Source organism: Bos indicus, chromosome X (assembly GCF_029378745.1).
Source record: "Bos indicus isolate NIAB-ARS_2022 breed Sahiwal x Tharparkar chromosome X, NIAB-ARS_B.indTharparkar_mat_pri_1.0, whole genome shotgun sequence".
NCBI classification, from domain to species: Eukaryota; Metazoa; Chordata; class Mammalia; order Artiodactyla; family Bovidae; genus Bos; species Bos indicus.
Genome location: NC_091789.1, coordinates 136,565,724 through 136,583,513, shown reverse-complemented (window position 1 = coordinate 136,583,513; position 17,790 = coordinate 136,565,724). Strand labels below are relative to the sequence as shown.

The following is a 17,790-nucleotide window of genomic DNA, read 5'->3' as shown; positions in this document are numbered from 1 at the left end:
TGAACTGATGGACTCTAGAAAGATGGTACCTACAATCTGATGTGCAGGGCAGCAAAGGAGCATGCAGGCTAAGTAGCTTCAGTTGTATCCGTCTCTGTGTGACCCTAGGGACAGTAGCCTGCCAGGCTCCTCTGTCCATGGGATTCTCCAGGCAAGAATACTGGAGTGCATTGCCATCCCCTCCTCCAGGGGAGCTTCCTGACCCAGGGATCATACTTGTATCTCCTATGTCTCCTGCCTTGGCAGGCAGATTCTTTACCACTAACACCACCTGGATCCTACATACAGGGCAGCAAACGAGACACAGAAGTAAAGAACAGACTTTTGGACTCAGTGGGAGAAGGAGAGGGTGGAATGATTTGAAAGAACAGCATTGAGACAGATACATTGCCATATGTAAAATAGATAGCCAGTGGGAGTTTGATGTATGAAGAAGGGCATCCAAAGCAGGTGCTCTGGGACAACCTAGGGGGATGGGGGGGAGGGAGGGGTGTTCAGGATTGGGGGGACACATGTATACCTATGGCTCATTCATGTTGATGTATGGCAGAAACCACCACAATATTGTAGAGTAATTATCCTCCAATTAAAACAAATTTTTAAAAACCTGTGCAGCAACAAAGATCCAGTGCAGTCATAAAAAAATAAATAATATCTTAAAAAATTAAAAACCTAAAATGAAAATAGAAATGTTACAGTTGTTGCTATTAGTTTTACATGACAGTCTTAATGCTTAATTGTACGTTACCCTGTTAAAATAAAAGGATAAAATAAGATTTTATATACAGCGTATAAGTACACTAACTGATTGCACCACTGGAGCTCCTATACACAGCATAAAAATACAGTTAGGTTACAGTTTTATGGATCCATCTGTGGGTGAAATGTTCTGCTTTTGTAAATTACACAGGTAACTGAAGTGTTATTCTTTTTTTTTTTTTTTCTTTTTTTGGCTGCACTGTGGGGCTTTCAGGATCTCACTTCCCTGACCAGCGATTGAACTTGGGGCCACAGCAGTGAAAGCCCAGAATCGTAACCACTAGGTCATCAGGGAATTCCCTGAAATATTATTCTTTTAAAGGGCAAAATAATTTTAACCTGTTTGATGGGGAGATTTTCAGTATTTATTACGTGCTTGGGGATCAGCCAACAAGTTATACTGTGCATCAAAATACATGAGCTTCACGAAAAGGAGCTTCATAAGAGGAAACAGAATTAAGGGGTTAGATATGCAGGGTCTCAGGCCGCTCCCCCACCCCAGACCTGCTGGCTCAGCGTCTTGCATGGTACCAAGACCCCTGGGGATTAGAATGGACCTCACGAGCTGAGAGAAGGAACTGGCAACCCACTCCAGTGTTCTTGCCTGGGAAATTCCATGGACAGAGGAGCCTGGTGGGCTATAGTCCGTGGGGTGGCAGAGTAGGATATGACTGAGCGAGCATGCAGGAGTTGACGGCGCTGCACCAATGCACTGATGCGCTCAGGGCTATAGAACTTTCTGGTGCTTTTTACTCTTCCTGTAGCATCCTCAGCTGACACTGACTTTCTAGTTGCAAGTGCCTCCAGTTGTCACCGTTGCCCACTCCCATTGCCACAGGCCCAAATTAAGAGGATCCAACTTCCCAGGGGGACAATGAATAATCCTGCTGAATCAGATATTTCTCACAGCACATTTCAGAGTGTGCACTCTACCAAGCACAGAAGCAAGGCTTTCTGAGAACCACATTTCATGTTCATGAGCTTTCTCTGAGGTTCTTGGGTGGCATCTAAGGGCTGATGTGCCCACCCTGAAGGCTGGATGATGTGTTTATGCAAATAAACCTAAATAACAAAAATCATTTAAAAGGTAAATAGAGCATCAAACCATACTGTCTTTAAAGCCTATTTTAGGTGCACGGAGTCAATATCACACAAGAATTAACAATATCCGTGTATTTTGCGATTACAGCAGTTGATGGCAAGTAAGTCAAGTCCTCAGGGACGGGGGAGCCTGGTGGACTGCCGTCTGTGGGGTCGCACAGAGTTGGACACGACTGAAGTGACTTAGCAGCAGCAGCAAGTCAAGTCCTCAGATGACCTTGCCAATCTCAGGAGGTTGTATGCTGCTACCATGCACTCGTCACAGTGGCAGAATCTCCTATACGCAGAAGTGCTAACTTACACAAAGTGACAAGTCTCAATGTGTCATATCTGAAAATTAAAAAAGCTTATCTTTTAGGAGATAAAGCAGGTATTTGTCCTCATGGTGCTTTCAGATGCCCCGTTATAACCAAGATGGTTTTGCACAATCAAAATAATGTTACAGTGCTAGAAGCTTCAATAGCACATATACTAAAACCTGAATGATACAGAGATTAGCATGGCCCCTCGCAAGGATGACACACAAATTCGGAGAAGTGTTCCATATTTCTTATAGTTTTGAGCATTAAAAAAAAAATAATATTACGAACAGGATTCACAGAATATTTTTAAAGTTTACCGAAAGAAAATTTAAGATTACATGCAACTTACAATTTTTTACTTGCCTTCTTGACTGCTTTAGGTATGTGCTAAAGCACTGCATGTGCTTCTATAGTTATTTGCTAGGTTGCTCTTTCTGGTAGATTTTCCTACCATTTCAAAGTAAAGATACACATCTTTCAACCCTGAACTCAGGTGGATTCAATTTTAATGATTTATTTTTGAGTTTTAAAAAATATGTGGTAGAAATTTTGATATAGTTAATGTAATTAATTATTTTCATTGGAAGAAGACAGACTATTTTAATGAATGATTAGTTCATGAAAGTATCCAACTATGTTGATAAGAAGAAAATAAAACTACAAAATGCATGTTAAAGTGCCCCCAAAGATGCTTGGAAGACTAGTAAGTCATGGCAGATGACATGTATATTCATGAAGCTTTAATTTCATGCAGTTATGCATTTCTCACAAATCACTTTTGTGATGTGTGAAGATTATGTGATCTTCACACTGAGGGATTTGTTTAGATAAAGCCATTTATGATTTCAGTTGTTAAACTACAATATTTTATAGCATTTATTCAGTGTATCCTGATTTCTTTACGGTTTAAATGTTACCATTTTTCCTGAAAACTAAAAATTCTCTTCTGGTATAGAGGACCCTGTCAGCTCCTGTTAGAATTGCAACTGCCCTGAGATAGCCTTGAGTTTTAAGAACACATTTTACTTTCACTGTAGACTTCTCAAATTCAGTAACCTGTCCTTCATTATAAAAGATCACTGCAACCCAGTCACTATTTTTTTGTGTGGGGGGTCACTTCACTCAGCTTGTAGGATCTTAGTCCCCCAGCAGGGACTGAACCTGTTCTCTTGGCAATGAAAGCATGGAACCCTAACCACCAGAGAATTCCCTCCACATGGTCCTTTAAATCTGTTGTAGGATTTCCCCCTCCTCCAGTTGTGATGATATATATTGACCCATCTTGTTCTTTTCTGATAACCATGATGAGCAATGACGATACATTTTGCAGGCTAAAGCTAAAACTCAGCAAGAATAACCAGCCCTTCTAAGAATTAAGCCTGTTCTCAACAACGCCTTGAGAGCGGCTGGGGGTAGGTGGACGGGAGGCTAATATAGTGCATCCGTGTGTGCTCAGTCGTGTCCCACTCCTTGCGACCCCATATAGACATTGGATCAATTCATAATAATGGAGGGTTTTGGTGACTATGCCTCAAGTATCCACATTATAAACACAATAATAGTCATTAAGACCATACTATTCTCCTCCATTACTGCACTCCAGCAATGCAAAAATCCAGATACAGCAAAATGGCCACATCACTGGACAGTTTTCACTCTGTCATGGCGACTTCCTGCAGAGTATAAATGTGATGTGAGGACTGAGCTGAATCCTATGCCTCTGCCAAATGAGTGTGGCATGAAAATACTATGTTAATGCCACTGTGTGCTTCATTACTCAGATTAACAGAAGACATGCTTATGAAATTAAAGCATGAAAATAGACACTATTCAGAATCTAGACAACACACAAAAGTAACTGCATAACAAGGACACGGGACGGATTCCAGTCCAAATATTACCATGCTGTTATAAACCGGCTAAACCAGTGAGCTACTTAGCCAAGAACAGTGACTCTGCACTCCAGAACCACTTAAGAGCTTTAAAAATGCTGATGCCCAATCCCCACGCACAGAGAGAAAAATTTAATTGGCCCAGGGTGGAGTCCTGGGCATAGGATTTTTAGAAACTGTCCGACTCCTTTGGTGGACCGCCACGAATGTAATCAAGAATGAACAAAGAGGCCCCACGGAAGGTCAGACTTCTTTGGGCAAGATATTCCAGTAGGGGGCGCTCAGCTGATTCCATGTTTCTTAAGGTCCATCCGTGTCCCAAGTGTTACCGATTTTCAGAGAGGCCTTTCTAGCATAGATACTACTCTACTTGTTTTCAAAGTTTTAAAACATTTTCTAAAAGTAACGGGAATTCCCTGATGGTGCAGTAGTTGGGACTCCACTGCAGGGGCAGAGGCTCAATCCCTGAATGGGGAACTAAGGTCTCCCAAACCCTGTAGTGCGGCCGAATAATAATAATAATGATAATAAAATCTACAGTATCTTCAGATTTCAGGTTGAATATGGCAGATTAAATATATCCATTTATCTCTACTCTGTCCACAAAACCCCACTAAATGACAGTAAAGGAATCAAAAGAAAAGATACGTTCTTATTGACAAAACAGGAGAACAGGTAACAGCAGCCAAGTGGGGACAAGGACTCTTTAATGCTTCAGAACCCTGGAAAGGCTCAGGAATTCTAAGCTATCTGTGAAGGTTGAGGAAAAATTGATATCCGAGTGGGCATCCAGCCTGTCTGCTACAGTTTAGAACAAAACGAAGAAAGAGCCGTGTAAGCATACTATGAGTTATAGAAGCAAACAGATGAAACTGCTAAGGATTTAAAATGGTTGTTTCTGGGAAGTGGGAACTGGGATGGGGAAAAGAAATCCTGGGTTTTGCTCTTCTGAGAGCCTTGTGTCACTTGGACTTTAAAATTAAATTCTGTAAGCAATTATCCTTCAATTAAAAAGTAAATTTTAAAAATACATAAATTTATTTTTTAAAACAAATGAAAATATTAAGTATATACAAAGCATATATATATATATATATATATATATATATATGTTGTTTTTGAAACGCATTTGGGAGTAAAAGATATGCAAATACTGCAGATAAGAATGTAAAATCGTAAAATCTTTCCAGGTGACAGGTGGGTAATATGGATCAAAAATTTCAACGTGTGGAACATTTAGTCCAGCATTTTCACTCTTGGAATTTGTCTTGAGGAAGTAATTGGACAACCACTGCTTCGAGTATAAAATAGAAAAATTGGAAACTATCTACGTGCCCTACACCAGAATTTTGATTTGAACAAGTGATGGCTCCTCCAAACAGTGAAATTATATGCAAATACTTTAAATGATGGATTGCACACGTCCCAGACGCTCACAAATTCTAAAATCCCGAAAACAACAAGAGTGCTGGGCATGTGAAACAGCGAAATGTTGATACAGTGCCGTTGAGTGCGCACCGGTACAGTCTTTGGAGAAAAAGCAAAAGTTGGCATTACATAAATGAAAAGTTAAATATACACGTTGATCAGCAATTCTCATAGGGAGTCTAAAATGACTCCCATGAACTATACACTGCATGGAATTCTCCAGGCCAGAACACTGGAATGGGTAGCTGTTCTCTTCTCCACGGGATCTTCCCGACCCAGGAATCGAACCCAGGTCTCCTGCAGGGAAGGTGGATTTTTTACGAGCTGAGCTACCAGTAGAGCCTGAGACGTTCTATGGATTTTTACAAATATTACATCCTGGGGTGGGAAGGGTGAGAACAGAATGAACACATCTACCTACATAGGTTTACTAACTACCTCCATAAGTTTGTGAACCAAGAAAACGAACCTATATGAATAATGCAAATATGAAAGTTGACTACCATTAATTCCAGTAGTCACAAAATGGTGGCTCACATGGTAAACAATTTGCCTGCAATTCAGGAGACTCGGGTTCCATCTCTGGGTCAGGAAGAGTCCCTGGAGAAGGGAATGGAAACTCACTGCAGTATTCTGGCCTGGAGAATTCCACGGACAGAGGAGACTGGCAGGTTACAGTCCATAGGTTGGCTAACGGTCCCACAGGACTGAGTGACTGACATTACAGAAAACAAAGCACAGCCCAAAAGACAATTACACCTGCGACAGAAACGTGGGATCGCCTAAAAAGAGTCTTCCTTTTCCCAGGTGGCTCTCTCTGTGAAAGTCACTCAGTCGTGTCTGACCAGAGCCTGTCTGGCTCCTCTGTCCATGGGATTCCCCAGGCAAGAATACTACAGTGGGTAACCATTCCCTTCTCCAGGAGAACCTTCCCCAGGAACTGAGCCTGGGTCTACCATATTGAAAGCAGGCTCTCTAAAGTCATCAGGGTAACTCTAATCAGCAAAAGAAAAAAAAAAAAAAAAAAAAACACCTATCTGCCAATATCCGAGGCCCGGGTTCCATCCACCGGGAGACCTGGGTTCCATCCCTGGGTTGGGAAGACCCTAGCAAAAGGGGAAGGCTAACCACTCCGGTATTCTGGTCTGGAAAATTCCATGGACTGCATAGTACATGGGGTCACAAAAAGTCGGACACGACTAAGCAACTTTCAACTCACCAAAGACCAAACCCGCAATCTAAAATGGTAAACACAGAAAGCTTCAAGAATCTAAAAAGCCGCCCGAAATCACTTATTTTCCAAGTTCTACTTTTCTACACAAGAATATCAGTCTTGTTTAAGCTCATAAGACCTCCTAAAACCATTGGCTAATGTAAAATTTCTTTCTTTCTTGGTCCTACTTGACTTAGTCTGCACGGCAATACTAGACTTGAAGCTCAAGCAACAGCAAGAAATGGAGGACGGATACCGGACTGTGCCTGGGCACGTACTGATGAGGGGAAAAGCGAAAGTGAAAGTGAAGTCACTCAGTCGTGTCCGACTCTTCGACCCCATGGACTGTAGCCAGTTACTAAGCTCCTCCGTGCATGGGATTCTTCAGGCAAGAATACTGGAGTGGGTTGCCATTTCCTTCTCCCAAGGGATCTTCCCAGCCCAGGGATCGAACCCGGGTTTCCCCACATTGGAGGCAGACGCTTTAACTTCTGCACCACGAGGGAAGCCCACGAGGGGAAGCCGGTGAGGGGAAGCTCACACCTAATACACTGAGGATGAGAAGCAAAAAAAGGGTAAGTCCCGGTGAAGAGGTTGTAGCAGATCTCTTCACATTAGTGGACGAAGGCTCATTCTTTGAAATAGTATGTTTAAAGGAAATCTATGATAAATTCAAATAATAAATTGAACATATTGTGTGCAGTGCATTCTGGTTATGCGAATAAACGCTGAGCTCCTACCCCTGAGATTCGCGCCTTTGCCACCCCAGCTCCCGCGAAGCCTGCCTCCAGTCCCTTGATGCCAGGCCCCTGACTCCATGTCTTCTCCTTGACGCTCTGCGTCTGATTTCTTTCGAATAAAGGATTTTCTCGATGGCTTAAGAAAATGATATGGGAGTGCTGAATTTGACACAGAGAAGGTTCACTATAATGTCAAATGAAACAGAGTGCCCTGAGTGCACAGTCGTGCCAAACTACTTGCGACCCCATGGACTGTAGCCCTCCAGGCTCCTCTGTCCATGGACTTCTCCAGGCAAGAATACTGCAGTGGGTAGCCATTCCCTGGTAGCCATACCCAAGTGGGTAGCTTCTCCAGGAGATTCTTCCCCAGGAGCGAGCCTCCATTTCCCACATTGTAAGCAGACTCTCCACTATCTAAGCCACCAGGGTGACTCTAATCACTAAAAAAAAAAAAAAAAAAAAAGCTGTCTACCAATATAGGAGGAACTGGTTCCATCCCTGGGTCGTAAAAATTGTCCAGTTCCTTCACTCAGTCATCTCCACACAGCTCTCCTGGGGCTTGTTCAAACGCATGTCCACCGAGAAAGTGAGTGCCCTATAATGAGTCAACGTCGTCCCTTTCTCCTCCTGTCTTCAATCTTTCCCAGAATGAAAAAACAAAAAATCTCGAGGAAAACCCATTCAGCATTATTAAAATGTTACTGACTAAAAATCAAGAATATGGCTTCCCTAGATAAACACCGGAGAAGGCAATGGCACCCCACTCCAGTACTCTTGCCTGGAAAATCCCACAGACGGAGGAGCCTGATAGGCTGCAGTCCATGAAGTTGCTAAGAGTCGGACACAACTGAGCGACTTCCCTCTGTATTGGAGAAAAAAATGGCAACCCACTCCAGTATTCTTGCCTGGAGAATCCCAGGGACGGCGGTGCCTGGTGGGCTGCCGTCTATGGGGTCGCACAGAGTCAGACACGACTAAAGCGACTTAGCTGCAGTAACAACAGATAAACACACATAAAACTGTTAACTACCACAGCTGTAGGAAAACGGCGTCAGTTTCTAAATTCTATTTTTTCACGCAACTATATTAGCCTTGTGTAATACCACGAGGCCTCCAAAAAAAATCGGCAGAACTCCTGTTATCCTTACTTGGACCTACCCGGTAGAATCCTCAATAAAACCCCAAGAATTCACGCCAGGCAAAAGTAAAGATGAAACTAAACGTGCCACAGAGCCCGTGAACATACTAATTAGGTAACGGTCACTCCTAACACCGTGAGGGTGAGGACCATCAAGGGTAAGTCCGGGTCAAGAGTTTGCAGATCTTTTCACGGAAGTGGACAAAGGCTCATTCTTCGAAATACTATGTTTTAAATAAAATTATGATAATTGAAATAATAAATAGAAACTACATTTCGCGCAGTGCATGCTGGTTATGCAAATGAAGGCTGAGGCCCCACCCCCGAGCTTCACGCCTCTCCCCGCCCCAGCTCCCATGAAGCCAGCTTCCAGTCCCTTTTTCCCAGGTCCCTGACTCCATGTTTTCTCCTCCTGGACACTCTGGGTCTGATTTCGTTTGAATAAGGCTTTTCTTAACGGCTTAAGATAATGATATAGGGGCGCTGGATTTGACACAGAGAAGGTTCACTGTAATGTCGAATGAAATAGAGCGCCGAACGCACTCAGTCGTGCTCAGACTATTTGCGACCCCATGGACTGTAGCCCTCCAGGCTCCTCTGTCCATGGAATTCTCCAGGCAAGAATACTGCAGTGGGTAGCCATTCCCTTCTCCAGGAGATGCTTCCCCAGGAGCGAATCTGGGTCTCCCGCTTTGTAAACGGACTCTTTATATGTCTAGGCCATCAGGGTGACTCGAATCACCATATTAAAAAAAAAAAAAAAGTGACTGCCAAAATAAGAGGGCCCGGATCTGTCGCTGGGTCGTGAAAATTGTCCAGTTCATTTGCGCAGTTCTGTCCGACTGGCTTTCCTATCCGTCACTAACTCCCGGGGTGTGCTCAAACTCATGTCCACCGAGTCGGTGACGCTATCTAATCGTTTCACCCAAAGTCGTCCCTGTCTCCTCCTGTCTTCCATCTTTCCCAGCACCAGAAACATCTCCCAAAAACCCATCCAGGATTATGAGAACCTTACTGACCAAAGACCAATCAATCTTACTGACCAATCAACCTGACGTGCCCCCAGAGAAATCTGTATGTAGGTCAAGAAGCAATGGTTAGAACCGGACATGGAACAACAGACTGGTTCCAAAGCGGGAAAGGAGAACCTCAGGGCTGCGTGTTGTCACCCTGCTTATTTAACTTTTATGCAGACTACATCATGCGAAATGCCATGCTGGATGAAGCACAGGCTGCAATCAAGATTACCGGGAGAAACATCAATAACCTCAGATATGCAGATGACACCACCCTTATGGCAGAAAGCGAAGAACTAAAGAGCCTCTTGATGAAAGTGAAAGAGGAGAGTCAAAAAGTTGGCTTAAGACTCAACATTTGGCTACCTACTTTGGCCACCTGATGCGAAGAACTGACTCAGTGGAGAAGACCCTGATGCTGGGATAGATTGAAGGCTTGAGGAAAAGGGGACAGCAGAGAATGAGATGGTTGGATGGCGTCACCGCCTCGATGTTCATGACTTTGAGCTAGTTCCAGGACTTGGTGATGAACAGGGACCCTGGTGTGCTGCAGTCCATGGGGTCGAAAAAAAAGTCAGACACAACTCAGCGACTGAACTCAACACGGCATGGCTCTTAGTTTCATTGAGTTAGACAAGGATGTGGTCCATGCGATCAGTTTGACAAGCTTTCTGTGACACTGGTTTTCATTATAAGAGGCTTATGGAAGCTTCCTGTTGGGAGAGACTGACTTGGGGGTGGGGGGGAACTGGGTCTTGTTCTGATGGGCGGGACCATGCTCAGGAAATGTTTAATCCAATTTTCTGTTGATGGGCGGGGCTGCCTTTCCTCCCTGTTGTTTGACCTGAGACCCAACTAATGTGGAGGAAATGAAGATAATGGCCACCTCCTTCCAAAGGTCCCAGGCAGGCACTGCTGCACTCAGTGCCCCCGACCGAGCAGCAGTACACTGCCGACCCACGCCTCCTCTGGGGACTCCTAGAGACACCCACGGGCAAGCCTGGGTCCGTCCCTTGTGGGGTCCCTGCTCCTTTCTCCCGGGTCCTGGTGCGCACAAGGTTTTGTTTGTGCCCTCCAAGAGTCTGTTTCCCCAGTCCTGTGTAAGTTCTGTGATCAAATCCCACTGGCCTCCAGAGTCAAATTCCTTGGGGGTTCTCAGTTCCCTTGCCAGATCCCCAGGTTGGTAAATCTGTTGTGGGTCCTAGAACTTTCTTAACAACACGAGAATTTCTTTGGTATGATCGTTCTGCACTTTGTGGTTCGTCTGCTTGGGGGCTCTATGGTTGGGGCTAATGGCGACCTCCTCCAAGAGGGCTTATGCCACAGGCTGGGTGACCAGGGCTCCTGCACCCAGAGTCCCTGCCCCTGCGGCAGGCCACTGCTGACCCCCAGTCCCTCCACAGGAGACACTCACACACGGTTCTGGCTCAGTCTCCGCGGGGTCTCTGCGTCCTGCTGTGCACAAGGCTTTGTTTGGGCCCTCCAAGGGTCACTGATGGGTATGGGATTTGATTCCAAACTAAATTTCGCCCCTCCTACCACCTTGCTGGGGTGTCTCCTTTGCCCTTGGATGTGGGGTATCTTTTCTGGTGGGATCCAACATTCTCCTGTTCTTGGTTGTTCAGCACCGAGTTGTTATTTTGGACTTCTCCCAGGAGAAAATGAGGGCACGTCCTTCTCCTCTGCCATCTTGTATGGGAATATTTGGTCAGAGTCCCATAACACTGAATGGGGTTTTCCAACAGATTTTTTGGTGCCGGGAAAAGATTGAAAGCAGGGGGAGAAAGGGACAACATTGATAAAACCAATTAGATGGCATCACCAACTGAATGGACATGAGTTTGAGCAAGCACGGGTGTTGGTGACAGACAGGAAGGCTGGTCAGATAAGGCTCAGCACAATTTTCACGACCCAGGGATGAAACCGGGTCCTCCTATATTGGCATACAGCTTTTTTTTTTTTTTTTTTTTTTTACTGATTACAGCCACCCTGATGGCTTAGACAGTAAAGAGTCTGCTGACAATAAGGGAGACCCAGGTTCCATCCTTGGGAAGCATCTCCTGGAGAAGGGAATGGCTACCCACTGCAGTATTCTTGCCTGGAGAATTCTATGGACAGAGGAGCCTGGAGGGCTACAGTCCATGGGGTCGCAAATAGTCTGGGCACGACTGAGTAGGTTCGGCACTCTATTTCATTCGACATTATAGTGAACCTTCTCTGTGCCGCATTTGAGCCCATATATCATTAGCTTCTCTTGTGTTGTTGGAAGAGGGTGTTTGTTATGACCAGTGCATTTTCTTGGCAAAACTCTATTAGTCTTTGCCCTGCTTCATTCCGTATTCCAAGGCCAAATTTGCCTGTTACTTCAGGTGTTTCTTGACTTCCTACTTTTGCATTCCAGTCCCCTATAAGGAAAAGGACATCTTTTTGGGGTGTTTGTTCGTTCTAAAAGGTCTTGTAGGTCTTCATAGAACCGTTCAACTTCAGCTTCTTCAGCGTTACTGGTTGGGGCATAGACTTGGATTACTGTGATATTGAATGGCTTGCCTTGGAAACGAACAGAGATCATTCTGTCGTTTTTGAGATTGCATCCAAGTACTGCATTTCGGACTCTTTTGTTGACCATGATGGCTACTCCATTTCTTCTGAGGGATTCCTGCCCGCAGTAGTAGATATAATGGTCATCTGAGTTAAATTCACCCATTCCACTCCATTTCAGTTCGCTGATTCCTAGAATGTCGACATTCACTCTTGCCATTTTTTGTTTGACCACTTCCAATTTGCCTTGATTCATGGACCTGACATTCCAGGTTCCTATGCAGTATTGCTCTTTACAGCATCGGACCTTGCTTCTATCACCAGTCACATCTACAGCTGGGTATTCTTTTTGCTTTGGCTCCATCCCTTCATTCTTTCTGGAGTCATTTCTCCACTGATCTCCAGTAGCATATTGGGCACCTACTGACCTGGGGAGTTTCTCTTTCAGTGTCCTATCATTTTGCCTTTTCATACTGTTCATGGGGTTCTCAAGGCAAGAATACTGAAGTGGTTTGTCATTCCCTTCTCCAGTGGACCACATTGCCAAAGCCTTTGACTGTGTGGATCACAATAAACTGTGGAAAATTCTGAAAGAGATGGGAATACCAGACCACCTGATCTGCCTCTTGAGAAATTTGTATGCAGGTCAGGAAGCAACAGTTAGAACTGGACATGGAACAACAGACTGGTTCCAAATAGGAAAAGGAGTACATCAAGGCTGTATATTGCAGAGTACATCGTGAGAAACGCTGGGCTGGAAGAAGCACAAGCGGGAATCAAGATTGCCGGGAGAAATATCAATAACCTCAGATATGCAGATGACACCACCCTTATGGCAGATAGTGAAGAGGAACTCAAAAGCCTCTTGATGAAAGTGAAAGTGGAGAGTGAAAAGGTTGGCTTAAAGCTCAACATTCAGAAAACGAAGATCATGGCATCCGGTCCCATCACTTCATGGGAAATAGATGGGGAAACAGTGGAAACAGTGTCAGACTTTATTTTTGGGGGCTCCAAAATCACTGCAGATGGTGACCGCAGCCATGAAATTAAAAGACGCTTACTCCTTGGAAGGAAAGTTATGACCAACCTAGATAGCATATTGAAAAGCAGAGACATTACTTTGCCAGCAAAGAGGTCCGTCTAGTCAAGGCTATGGTTTTTCCTGTGGTCATGTATGGATGTGAGAGTTGGACTGTGAAGAAGGCTGAGCGCCGAAGAATTGATGCTTTTGAACTGTGGTGTTGGAGAAGACTGTTGAGAGTCCCTTGGACTGCCAGGAGATCCAACCAGTCCATTCTGAAGGAGATCAGCCCTGGGATTTCTTTGGAAGGAATGATGCTAAAGCTGAAACTCCAGTACTTTGGCCACCTCATGCGAAGAGTTGACTCATTGGAAAAGACTCTGATGCTGGGAGGGATTGGGGGCAGGAGGAGAAGGGGACGACAGAGGATGAGATGGCTGGATGGCATCACTGACTCGATGGACGTGAGTCTGGGTGAACTCCGGGAGTTGGTGATGGACAGGGAGGCCTGGCGTGCTGCGATTCTTGGGGTCGCAAAGAGTCGGACACGACTGAGCGACTGATCTGATCTGATCTGATCTGATCATTAGCTTCAGCCGTCAAGAAAATCGTTATTCAAAAGAAATCAGACTCAGAGTGTCGAGGAGGAGAAAACATGGAGAGAGGGGTCTGGGAACAAGGGAATGGTAGCTGGCTTCAAAGGGAGCTGGGGTGGGGAAAGGCGTGAATCTCGGCGGCGGTTACTCAGCATTCATTTGCATACCCAGCATGCACTGCGCGCAATGTAGTTTCAATTTACTATTACAATTTATTGTAGATTTCTTTAAAACGTAGTATTTCGAAGAATGAGCCTTCATCCACTTCCGTGAAGTGATCTGCTGCAAACTCTTGACCTGGACTTACACTTGATGTAACTCAGCCTCACTGTGTTAGGAGTGAGTGTTCCCTCATCTCTATGGGCACAGGCCCAGTGAGTTAGTCATTCTTCCCGTGGTCCCCCCGAGTCTTTTGTCTTGTACTTGAGACTCGGTTGGTCAGGCCCACGGGAAGAATACGGGCAAGTCAAACCTAATTTTTGGAGGTCTTTTTCAAGACCAACATTGTTGTGTTCAAAAACAGACCTTGAGGAACGAAAGTTTGGAGGCAGGGTTTTTTCTGGGGTTCCTATACGCAAGGGTTTTCTGTGTGTTTATCACGTGCAGTCATGAGGTTAGGCTTTGGAGTACTCGCTTGACTCTCTCAGTCGCGTCCTAGTATTTCGTAACCCCACGGGCTGCAGCAGTTCAGGTTTCCCTGTCTATCACCCATTCTCAGAGCTTCGTCACACTCATGTCCTTCGAATCCACCGTGCTATCTAATCTTTTCATTTCCTGTCGTCTCCTTCCTCCTCTCTCCTTGAGTCCTGCCCACCATCAGGGTCTGTTCTAATAAGTCAGTTCTTTGTGGCAGGTGGCCAAAGTATTGGAGTTTCAGTGGCAACATCAGTTCTTCCGATGAATATTCAGGATTGGTTTCCTTTAGGATGGGCAGCTTGGATTTCCCTGCAGTCCAAGGGACTCTCAAGAGTCTTCTCCAAGACCACAGTCCAAAAGCATCAATGTTTCGGCCGGCAGCTTCCCTTACAGTCCAACTCTCACATCCATACATGACTGCTGGAAAAACGGTATCTTTGACTGGACGGACCTTTGTCGGCAAAGTAATATCTCTGCTTTTTAACATGCTGCCTTGGTTGGTCATAGCTTTTTTTTCCCCAAGTAGCAAGCGTCTTTTCCTTTCATGGCTGAAGTCACCGTCCTCTGTGATTTTGGAGCACAAGAAAGTAAAGCCTGTCACTGTTTCCATTGTTTCCACATCTATTTGCCATGCAGTGATGGGACTGAATGCCATGATCTTCGTTTTCTGAATTTTGAGTTTTAAGTCAAGATTTTCACTCTCATCTTTGACATTCATCAAGAGGCTCTTTAGTTCTTTTTCACTTTCTGTCGTAAGGGTGGTGTCATCTGCATTTCGGAGGTTATTGGTGTTTCACTGGGCAATGTTGATTCCAGCTTGTGTTTCATCCAGCATGGCATTTTGCATGATGTACTCCGTGTATAAGTTAAATAAGCAGGGTGACAATATACAGCCTTGATGTTCTCCTTTACCGCTTTAGAACCAGCCTGGTTTTCAATGTCCAGTTCTAACTGTTGCTTCTTGACCTGCATACAGATTTCTCAGGGGGCAAATAAGGTTGATTGTTCAGTAAGATTGATTGGTCTTTGGTCAGTAAGGTTCTCATAATCCTGAATGGGTTTTCCAGGAGATTTTTCCACCTTCCATGCAGGAGACTTGGGTCGATTCCTGGGTCTGGAAGATCCCCTGGAGAAGTGAACAGCTACCCAATCCAGTATTCTGGCCTGGAGAATTCCATGCACTGCATAGTTCAAGGGAGTCATTTTAGACTCCCTATGAGGATGGCTGATCAAAGTGTATATTTAACTTTTCATTTATGTGATGCCAATTTTTGCTTTTTCTCCAAAGACAGTGTACCGGCGCACACGCAACAGCGCTATATCAACATTTCGTGGTTTCACATGCCCAGCAACTCTTGGTGTTTTCAGGCTTTTAGGATTTTTGATCGTTTGGGAGGTGTGCAATCCATCATTTAAAGTATTTTCATGTAATTTCACCGTATGGAGGAGCCATCACTTGTTCAAATCAAAATTCTGGTGTAGGGCGTGTAGTTTCCAATTTTTTCTGTTTTATACTCAAGGCAGTGGTTGTCCAATTACTTCCTCAGAACAAATTCCAAGAGTGAAAATGCCAGACTAAATGTTCCACACACTGAAATTTTTTATCCATATTGCCCACCTGTCAACATAGAAAGATTTTACAATTTTACATTCTTTTTTTTTTTTTAAATCTCTTTGGCTGGGATATAAATTGTGAGCTTCCTCTTAGGGAACTGTAGGCCATGTAAGCAAATGAAGTGCATGTGGAAGGCTTATCCTGACGCTGGTAGCTCAGAGCACTGGCTGTCCAATTTTACATTCTTATCTACAGTATTTGCATACCTTTACTCCCAAACGTGTTTCAAAAGCATCTTTTTTTCTTAAAAAAATCTGTTTTGTATATACTTAAATTTTTCATTTGTTTTTTTTAAATTTATTTTTTAATTGAAGGATAATTGCTTTCAGAATTTAATTTTAAAGGCCAAATGACACAGGGCTCTCAGAAGAGCAAAACCCAGGACTTCTTTTTTCCATCCCAGTTCCCACTTCCCAGAAAAACCGTTTTAATCCTTAGCAGTTTCATCTACTTCGTTCTATAACTCATAGTATGCTTATATGACTCTTTCTTCGTTTGGTTTTAAAGTGTAGCGGACAGGCTAGATGCCCACTCGGATATCAATTTTTCCTCAACCTTCACAGATAGCTTAGAATTCCTGAGCCTTTCCAGGGTTCTGAAGCATTAAAGAGTCCTTGTCCCCACTTGGCTGCTGTTACCTGTTCTCCCGTTTTGTCAATAAGAACGTATCTTTTCTTTTGATTCCTTTACTGTCATTTAGTGGGGTTTTGTGGACAGAGTAGAGATAAATGGATATATTTAATCTGCCATATTCAACCTGAAATCTGAAGATACTGTAGATTTTATTATCATTATTATTATTATTCGGCCGCACTACAGGGTTTGGGAGACCTTAGTTCCCCATTCAGGGATTGAGCCTCTGCCCCTGCAGTGGAGTCCCAACTACTGCACCGTCAGGGAATTCCCGTTACTTTTAGAAAAATTTTTAAAACTTTGAAAACAAGTAGAGTAGTATCGATGCTAGAAAGGCCTCTCTGAAAATCGGTAACACTTGGGACACGGATGGACCTTAAGAAACATGGAATCAGCTGAGCGCCCCCTACTGGAATATCTTGCCCAAAGAAGTCTGACTTTCCCTGGGGCCTCTTTGTTCAGGGCCCAGTGCTTCACATTCGTGGTGGTCCACCAAAGGAGTTGGGGAGATTCTAAAAATCCTAGACTCCACCCTGGGCCAATTAAATTTTTCTCTGACCAGGACTCCACATCAATTTTATACTCTGCAGGAAGTCGCCATGACAGAGTGAAAACTGTCCAGTGATGTGGCCATTTTGCTGCAGATTAAATATATCCATTTAGCCAAGAACAGTGACTCTGCCCTCCAGAACCACTTAAGAGCTTTAAAAATGCTGATGCCCAATCCCCACACACACAGAGAAAAATGTAATTGGCCCAGGGTGGAGTCCTGGGCATAAGATTTTTAGAAACTGTCCAACTCCTTTGGTGGACCGCCATGATTGTGAAGCGCTGGGCCCTGAACAAAGAGGCCCCAGGGAAAGTCAGACTTCTTTGGGCAAGATATTCCAGTAGGGGGCGCTCAGCTGATTCCATGTTTCTTGACGTCCATCTGTGTCCCAAGAGTTAACCGATTTTCAGAGAGGCCTTTCTAACATAGATACTACTCTGATTGTTTTCAAAGTTTTTAAAAATTTTCTAAAAGTAACGGGAATTCCCTGACAGTCCAGTGGTTGGAACTCCACTGCAGGGGCAGAGGCTCAATCCCTGAACGGGGAACTAAGGTCTCCCAAACCCTATAGCGTGGCCAAATAATAATGATAATAAAATCTACAGGATCTTC

General features: G+C 44.3%; 1 non-coding gene across 1 annotated transcript; it reads left to right on the top strand.

Annotated features, from left to right (window-relative positions):
* Positions 1–2,304: 2,304 nt before the first annotated feature.
* On the top strand, positions 2,305–2,411 carry LOC139181775 (U6 spliceosomal RNA). The gene has a single exon (XR_011565517.1). It is a non-coding gene; the product is annotated as a U6 spliceosomal RNA (small nuclear RNA).
* The last annotated feature ends 15,379 nt before the right edge of the window (positions 2,412–17,790 follow it).